The sequence below is a fragment of the Vombatus ursinus genome, unplaced genomic scaffold, assembly GCF_900497805.2.
Source record: "Vombatus ursinus unplaced genomic scaffold, bare-nosed wombat genome assembly UNPS02001419.1, whole genome shotgun sequence".
Classification (NCBI taxonomy): Eukaryota; Metazoa; Chordata; class Mammalia; order Diprotodontia; family Vombatidae; genus Vombatus; species Vombatus ursinus.
In genome coordinates this window covers 30,221,743-30,230,548 of record NW_020941197.1, presented here as the reverse complement: position 1 = coordinate 30,230,548, position 8,806 = coordinate 30,221,743, and positions in this window count along the sequence as shown.

The following is an 8,806-nucleotide window of genomic DNA, read 5'->3' as shown; positions in this document are numbered from 1 at the left end:
CCACCTCAGCCACACACAAAGATAGTCAAACTCTTGGTCTTCCCATCTCTCACAAATGACCTTTCCATCACTCACAAATGTACTGTCTCCACGTTCAAGAAATCCAAAATCTCCTTATCTGGCCATAATCTTTTGGCTTTTTGCTTCTCCTACTTTTCTTGCAAAACCCTACCCTCTGTTCATATAGTGACCTCCAATCCTTTGGCCCCTCAGTTCCCTCCCAATTCATTTCCCCTGCACTAGCCACTCACCTTTTCTCCCCATCTTGACCCCTTGATGAACCAATTCAACTCTATACTGTCCTTCTTTCTTGAATCCCTAGCTCTTTAATCATTTCACCAATTATATCCTGCCAAGCTTCAGCCCTGGATTGCTCTCACCACTCATTTACTGCCTTTATTCCTATACATGTGCTGCTGAACAAAGGTGGAGAAAGTCACACAACCATTCTGACTTGGTCCACTAAAAATGTATGTTATACAACCTCAACAGGGGCCTCACTGCTGCTACGCAATCCTTTTATACCCGCCTAATGAATTCACAATCCCACTCTCCACAATATCTCTTCCAAACCTTTTCAACCCTCCTCAAAACTCCCATGTATCTCCCTCCCTGCCTTCTCAGCTAAGAATGTTACCTCATATTTTACTAAAAAAATTGAGACCATTTGATGTGAGTTCCCTCTTCTCTTCTCCCCTCTTCTTCATCTCATATCATACATATGCCTTCTGCCACTATTTCTTCCTTTGCCCCTATCTCACAAGATGAGGTGGCCTTACTCTTTACCAAGACTAGCCCCTTTACCTGCTCAAGCAATACCACTCCATCCCATTTCCTCCACCAGATTGCCTCCTCAGTCATCTCCACTCTTTCATTTATTTTCAATGTCTCCTTGTCTACTGGCTCTTTCATTATTGCCTACAAACATGTCTATGTTCTTTCCATTCTTAAAAAAACTCTTACTTGATCCTTTCATCCCCACTAATTATCATCCTATATTTCTTACGTCTTTTGTAGCTAAACTCCTTGAAAAGTCCATCTACAATAGGTGCCTCTGTTTTCTCTTGTCTTACTTTCTTCTTAATCCCTTACATTCTGACTTGTAGCTCATCATTCCACCCCAACTGCTCCCTCCAAAGTTACCAGTGATCACTTAGGTGCCAAACCCAATTGCCCTTTCTCAATCTTCATTCTCCCTCACCTCTCTGGAGCCTTTCACATTGCTGATCACTCTCTCCTCCTTGACGCTCTCTTCATTCTAGGTTTTTAGGACACTTCTCTCTCCTGGTTCTCCCTCTATCTTGCAGACTACTCATCAGTCTCCTTTGCTGTATCCTCATCTAGATCATGCCGTCTAACCATGGTTGTCTCATGAGGATCTGTCCTGGGCACTTTTCTTAACTCCCTCTACGCTACTTAGTGATCTCATCAGCTCCCATTGAATTTAATTGCCAGTTCTATGGTGATAATTCTCAAATCTGTCTAATCCTATCCTGACCACTCTGCTGACTTCTGATTCCCTTCTCTCCTGTGACCTTACTACCACCTTGGTATAGGCCCTCATCACTTCACTGTGATGCTAGTGAGTCTACCTGCCTCAACTCTTGCCCCACTCCAATCTATCCATTGAGCCACCAAAGTGACTGATTTTCCTAAAAAGCAGGTCTGACCAAGTCATTCCCTTACTCAATAAACTTCAGTGGCTCCCTATTGCCTCTGGAATCAAATAAAAAATTCTCCATTTACCATTCAAAGGTATCAGGCTATGTCATTTCTATTTTATCCTATAAGGAAGAGGGAGCCTCTGAATGTTTTTGATCACAGAAATGGCAATGATCAGGCCTGTGCTAATATTAAGATTATTTTGGAGACTGGGTAAAAAGGGCTTGATTTATACTTAACAATCCGATTGCGTTGTTAAAAACCGCTGTGTGACCTTGGGCAAAGTCTCTTCACTGCTCCCATCCTCACTTTCCTCATTGGTAAAATGGGTCTGAAAATAACACTTACCTCACAGAGTTACAGTAAGGATCAAATGAGATACTTTATGTAATACGCTTGTGAACTTTAAAGAACCATAGCAATGTGAACAACTATTATTATTTCTACCCACCCATTCCCACACACAGCCCTGCAGCAATACATATTTGCTCTAATGAATGACTCAATAATAATGAAATAGGTTCTTAGACTTCTTATGGAAGCTAAAATAATGTTGGTAGTTTTGATTGAGCCTAGAACATGCTTCTGCTGCTCTGGGTTAGTTGGAGAAGGTTTGAGCTTTTGTCCTATTTAATGGGTGACTTTTATGCATTTATTTGCAAAATAACTTTTTGGTCAACAATTCATTTCAAAGAAGGGATACCAGCTTGGTACTATGAGCCAGAGAAGCTTTTCTCTAATTGGAAGAGGGGGCAAGGAAATCATCTACTTGTTCCCATATTTGGGGGTGCTATTTTTAGACAGAGAGAAAAAGCAAGCAATTAGAGCAAAAGGCATTCTCTAACCCTGGCTGTGATGAGGCTTGATGTTTTTCAGTGTCCATTTCTTCACCCTTTCCACACACATGTTTTTAATTCTATATACAACATTCTCTTTGCCACCTCTCCAGCTTCTCAATTAAAAATATTGCCCTGATTTTATTTTATTTTATTTTATTTTATTTTATTTTTAAGAAACAAGACTGGAATCCTTAGACTATCCCAGATTCTTCATTTGAATAGCTAGCTTTCAATCACTGGCTGTGTTTTCTTCTGTGGCAAAGGACTCTGGGCAAATGGCCACATCCCACACCCTGAAATCCAGTGACTGAGGCTTTTTGTAGTATTTTCTGATGTTTGCATACACACACTATATTGAGACAGAATGGTGCAGGGGAAAGAGGACTGGGTTTGGGGACAGGAGATCTGTATCCCAATCCTGAATGCTATTTATTGCCTGTAGAATTTTGTGCAAGATTCTTAACCTCTCTAGGTCTCAGTTTCCTCATTTATAAAATGAAGGAATTGGAGCAGATAACCTCAGAGGTTCCTTCCAGCTCTAAATCTATGATCCTATTATTTCAGCTGAGCAAAACTTCCCTGTTTTCTCTTATTTACCCTAGAGTGTTTTCGTCTGTCTATTCATCAGCTATCCTTTGGTCATGCTATCCTAAGTCTAACCATGGTCTAGATCAGGAGTTCTTAAACTAGGATCAATGGATAAATTTCAGAGGATCCATGAACTCAGATAGGTTTAATAAAGAAAAAAACAACAACTCATTTTATTTCGATATAATTTGTTGGGAGAATTTTCCCATGGGAGTTCTAGCTTCTCTTGGCAGAAGCTGAGGGTCACAACCTGTTGCATGGCAAAAACAAGGAAGTCTCACAAGACCTCTCCTTTGCTGACACGCAGCTCCCACGGTTGGCTTGGCTCTCCTCTCATTGGGAGAAAAGTCCTACTCATACCCCTGATACGAAGGCTGCAGGTGTCCAGCTGACTTGGTAATTGGCTATCACGTGGAGATCATGCTTTGATTAGGTGTTACTAGGGATATGAAAGAAAGCTACTAGCACTTAATAAACGGAGCTTCTGCCATCTCGCTGTCTCCCGCCTCATCAATGTGCCTCCGGGTTAAGAGTATTGAGCTGGTCTCATGCTCACCATTGCAGCGGCCGCTTCAATAATTGGTTTGCATTGTAATTGTAGGTATTTTATTTTATGCATTTAAAAACATTGTTCTGAAAAGGGGTCCATAGGCTTACCAAGCTGCCAAAGGGATCCGAGACACAAAAAAGGTTAAAAACTCCTTGTCTAGATAAAGATCCTATGACTGAAATAATTATTAGTTTTATATCTTTAACAAAAAAGTTTCATTGAGCATTTTCTTGCATCTTTATCACCTTCCAAACCCCTCGACTGCTGGCCCTGATTCTAGTGCCTTCCCTTTCTTAATTATTTTCTTTTTGTCCTGTATATTGTTTGTTTGTACATATTTGTGTGATTATTGTCTCCACCATTAGATTGTAAGCTCCTTAGGTGCAAAGATTGTCTTCTGCCTATTTGTGTCCCCAGTACTTAACACAGTGTCTGGCAAATAGTAGGTGCTTAATAAATGTTTTTTGACTGACACCACACACACACATAGAAACTTCTTTTGTGACAGAGAAACATAGTTAAGAAAAACACACCAATGCATTGGCCATGTCTATGTCTATGTCTATTGGCCATTGTATGTCTTCTCCTCCACCATCTCTCCAGAGAAGAGCTGTATTTCACAAGTAGTCCTCTGGAATCAAGATTGATCACTGAATTTATAAGAATTCTGGATGCTGAGTGAAGTGAGCAGAACCAGGAGAACGTTGTAGACAATAACAGCCACGTTGTGCGATGACTGATATTGATAAACCTAACTTCTCAGCAATACAAGGACCTAAGACATCTTCAAAGGCCTCGTGACGGAAAATGCTATCCATAAAGGAGAAAGTACTATGGAGTATGAATGCAGATCAAAGCATACTATTTGCTATTTTTTTTCTTCTGTTGTGTTTTGTTTCCTCTTTCTGGTGGTTCCTCCTATTGGTTCTAATTCTTACTTACAACATCACTAATGTGAAAATATGTTTAATAGGAATGTATATGTATAGCCTATATCAGATTATGCGCTGTCTTGGGGAGGGTGGTGGGGAGGGATGGGGAGAAAAATTTAAAACTCAAAAGCTTATGGAAATGATTGTTGATAAATCAAAATAAATTAATTTAAAAAAAAAGAATTCTGTTATCCATCAGTGCTGTTTTCCTTTACATTATTGAGTAAATTGTTCTCTTGGTTCTGCTTACTTTGCTCCATATCAATTCATGTAATTCTTCCCACATTTCCCACATAATGATTTTTAAGAGACCAGAACTTATATATCCAAATGAGTACTATCCCCTTCAGTACTATCATGTTGAGAGGCTATATATAGTGCTCCCTCTGGGGTTACTCCTCACCTCAAACTCTCAGGGTTAGCACTCCTAAAACTATAACTTATAAGCCCCAATCAGTGGGTTCATCTGTAACAGTCAGCCAGTTAATACAATCAGCTCAAAGCAAAGGCATTTGCTGAAATGGTATAGCACGAATAGTAGTAACAAAGTATTCTACTCATAAACCTTGGGTTCAGTTACCCACAAAGACACACTATGTAGGGTGGACATGTGCAGGGCATATACAAATAGCCCAGACAACTAATACCTACAACACAACAGGCCCTGATGTTTTTTTTTTCTTTTTGTGGTGTTTTGTTGGTTGTGCTGGACATGTAGCTTTCCTGGGATCTCTGGGCCTGCTTTTCTCTGAGACTACACGACTTTATAGTTGGCTCTCTTGACTCATAGGGAGGATTCTTTCTGACTTTCCTCAATGTTGTCTGCTTTTTGAAGGTTACTGGGGGCAACAAGTAATCTTTTCCCCAGCCAAAGGCCATTGACCTTATAATTCTGTTAAAGAAATTGAAGAACTTCCTCAGACCTCCTAAAGTAGTAAAGAAGTATAATTTCTTTTACATTTTCCTGACAAATGGTGAATGGGTCACTCCTCATTTTGAACATTTTATAATTTGCAAATTGGTGACTCAGGGTAGCTATTAAATATCTGAAAAGGGCAGTCTGAAAAATGTGCTTTGCTCCACACCCTTGTATCTACAATTATTCCAAGGATGCTGCTATTACTCAAAACATTTTAGCACTCCTCTTTTGGGATTGCCTTCAGCACCCTCTGCTTAGGGTGGTAAATCTTCATTCTTTGAAGGTGGTTTTGATTTTTAGAAACAGCCCAAAGTAATTCTGAGGGAAATCTGGTAAATAAAGTTGAGGATTAAACTGGTAATAACATTTTTGGAAATAAAGGGGAGAAAAAAAACCCTAAGGTGTGCCTATTAAGTAATAAGGTAAAACTTCTCCTGTGACTTCTAAACGGGGGCTGCAGGCAATTCCAAAGAGAGTTCAAAAACTGTTTTGATAGTGGCAGCATCTTAGAAATGTTTGCGTAACCTCCCATGGTGACTGCTTTGAAGGGGAAAATGCTTATTTCCCTGAATATTAGTGCTAGAAATGACCTTAGAGATCATCTGGTCCAACTCTCCCTTATTTTACAGTGGAGGAAATAGAGACCCAGGGAGGGGAAATAAGATGCTCAAGGTCACAGGATTAGTGAGTTACGGAGCTGGGACTTGATCCAACGCCAGATCTTCTGATGCCAAGTCTAGAGTGTTTTCCACTACATCTCAGCACAGAAGTCCTGTGACTTTATTGTTTTACCTTTTAAGTATTCAAAAGATGTGCACAGTTATGATCTTCAGGTATTTTAATCCTCTGAAAATCTTATTTGACTACATTCCCAGGAATGTACTGTGCCACCTCCTAAACTGCTCCCACGGTGCTTGCTTTCTTGAAATTATCTTGTGTGTATATGTACAAATGATAGATGTGCATGAACATGCATACATACGTTTGTGTATAAGAATGTATATATACATTTGTGTGTGTGTTCAGATATTTTACTGACTCTACAAAAAAAATTACACAGGATACACTTTTAAACTGAATCTGCATCATTAACATTTTCACTATCACTTTTTTTTTGAGGCAATCAGGGTTAAGTGACTTGCCCAGGTTAAACTAGTAAGTGTCTGAGATTACATTTGAACTCAGGTCCTCCTGACTCCAGGGCCAGTGTTCTATCCACTGTACCACTTAGCTGCTACCTGCCTGTCCCCTCCCCATTACTTTTTAAAGTGGAGGAGTGGATAGACTGCTGGGCCTTGAGAAAGACTTACCTTCCTGAATTCATATCTGGCCTCAGACACTTACTAGCTGTTTGATCCTGAGGAAGTCACTTAACCCTGTTTGCTTCAGTTTCCTCATCTGTAAAATAAGCTGGAGAAGGAAATTGGCAAACCACTCCAGTATCTTTGCCCAACAACAACAACAACAAAAAGGTTTTGGTGAGTCAGGCACAACTGAAAATGACTGAACAACAAGTCAAACCCTGATCTGTAGTGTTTGTCGATTTTGGGAGTGTGAATTTTCACACGGAAAATTTAACAATTGACTCTTTAGAGATAGTAAGAGCTGTCTCAAACACACCTCTCTCTCTTTCTCTCTCTCTATATGTTATATATATACACACATATATATGTATGCATACACGCACATATAGTTAAATGCAAACTCATAGGGTATCTCAAAAGTCTTAGAGCAATTTTAATCTATTAAAACTATTAAAGCTTAATATTGCACTGAGACTTTTAGGATGCCCTGTATATGAGGACTAGACCTGTGATTTCAGTGGTATAGGGGAAATTCCATCTTTTAATGCAGTTTGGCACCCGCTTTACAACTTACAGTTTTTAAGAACTGCCTAGGACACTAAGTTAAGTGACTTGTCCAGGGTCACACAGCCAGTATGTGTCAGAAGCAAGGCTTAAATCTAGGTCTTCTTGACTATGAAGCTGGCTCTCTTGTTGTACCATACTGCCCTCCTACTTGTATATACTTTATGTTTACTGCAAAAAAAGATTGACCTACTTTGTATATGAGCAGCTAGGTGCCACAGTGGATAGAGCACTGGTCCTGGAGTCAGGAGGACCTTATTTCAAATCTAGCTAACTGTGAGACCCTGGGCAAGTCACTTAACCCTGTTTGCCCCAGTTTCTCATCTGTAAAATGAGATGGAGAAGAAAACGCCAAATCACTCCCGTATTTTTGCCAAGACATGAAACTGAACAACAACAGCAAATTTTGTACATACTTGATATTTGTTATCTTTTCCTTTTATTCCTCCAGTGGAATGTAAGCTTTCTGAGGGCAGGGACTCTTTTTATCTTTACCTTTGTATCTCCAGGGGCTAGCATAGTGCCTTGTATAAAGAGGGTGCTTAGTAAATACTTATTGAATTGAATTTCATTTTAGAAGGAAAAGGTTATAGATGGGATTTAATGGAGTGAGGCTGCTGAATATGCTTTTCCATTTTTCTAGCTTTATGGTTATTATTATTTGAGGGGGAGAAATGAAACTGCCATCTGTTTTAATGGTATACTTTGCAAGAAGCAAAATAAATACATCCTGGTGAATTGATGACTCTAGAAATTTCAAACTTAACCTCTACATTTGAAGAAATAGCACAAACATTTTCACAAGGTAGTTAATTTATAAATTCCAAAGAAATATATTAGAATGTCTTCCTTTCTGCCTCAGTAAATATCATCTAATGGCCTGGCATCACAGGAAGTGATGGCGAAATGTACCAGAATACCCACAGACATCCTGTGACCTCCAAAACCTCTCTCTAACATTCGAAATCCAGCTCTGCCCTCTACTGGTGATATGCGAGGTGAATATGTGCATGTCTGTCTGCATTTGAGTGCTAAGATTGCAGCATGAGATCTATTCATATTAAGTGAGTGATAAAATGGGCAGCTGTACGTTGGTCAAGAGTGGCTGCCACTCTGAAAGCCGATTATCCAGCTCAGAGACCAAATGAAAGAGAGAACCCCTGTAGATGGTAAAATAGTTCCTGCCCTCCAGGCATTCAATCTAGTAAGGGGAGACACATACATGTAGAAGCGGATACAAAATCGATACAAGGTGACAGGGGTGGCATAGGGCACTACTAGCTAGACCAGAGGATATTGGGAAAGCTTCCTGTAAAAGATAAAAAAAGGAGGGAGCGAGCGACCAAAGGAACCATAACTGATTTAATGAGAAAAAGAGAACCCCTGATCCTTGAAGTTGTGGATACAAAGAGACAGAGGGGAGGAAGAATGGTATTCCAGGCACGAGG